Source organism: Arachis duranensis, chromosome 7, assembly GCF_000817695.3.
Source record: "Arachis duranensis cultivar V14167 chromosome 7, aradu.V14167.gnm2.J7QH, whole genome shotgun sequence".
Taxonomy (NCBI): domain Eukaryota; kingdom Viridiplantae; phylum Streptophyta; class Magnoliopsida; order Fabales; family Fabaceae; genus Arachis; species Arachis duranensis.
In genome coordinates, this window is record NC_029778.3 from 53,752,853 (window position 1) to 53,753,819 (window position 967).

Genomic DNA, 967 nt, shown 5'->3' on the forward strand with positions numbered 1-967 from the left:
GAATCCCTCTATGAAGCTTGGAAAAGATACAAACAGATGACCAAAAGATGTCCTTCTGACATGTTTTCAGAATGGACCATGATAGATATATTCTATTATGGTCTATCTGAGTTCTCTAAGATGTCATTGGACCATTCTGCAGGTGGATCCATTCACCTAAAGAAAACGCCTATAGAGGCTCAAGAACTTATTGACATGGTTGCAAATAACCAGTTCATGTACACTTCTGAGAGGAATTCCGTGAATAATGGGATGCCTAAAAGGAAGGGAGTTCTTGAAATTGATACTCTGAATGCCATTTTGGCTCAGAACAAAATATTGACTCAGCGACTCAACATGATTTCTCAAAGTCTGAATGGATGGCAAAATGCATCCAACAATACTAAAGAGGCATCTTCTGAAGAAGAAGCTTATGATCCTGAGAACCCTGCAATAGCGAGGTAAATTATATGGGTGAACCTTATGGAAACACCTATAATTCATCATGGAGAAATCATCCAAATTTCTCATGGAAGGATCAACAAAAGCCTCAACAAGGCTTTAATAATGGTGAAAGAAATAGGCTCAACAATATCAAGCCTTATCCATCATCTTCTCAGCAACAGACAGAGAATTATGAACAGAGTACCTCTAACTTAGCAAATTTAGTCTCTGATCTGTCTAAGGCCACTTTAAGTTTCATCAGTGAAACAAGGTCCTCCATCAGAAATCTGGAGGCACAAGTGGGCCAGTTGAGTAAGAAAATCACTGAAACTCCTCCTAGTACTCTCCCAAGCAACACTAAAGAGAATCCAAAAAAAGAGTGCAAGGCCATTGATGAGCGGATAATTTATACGCTTTTTGGCATTGTTTTTAGGTAGTTTTTAGTAAGTTCAAGCTACTTTTAGGGATGTTTTCATTAGTTTTTATGTTAAATTCACATTTCTGGACTTTACTATGAGTTTGTGTGTTTTTCTGTGATTTCAGG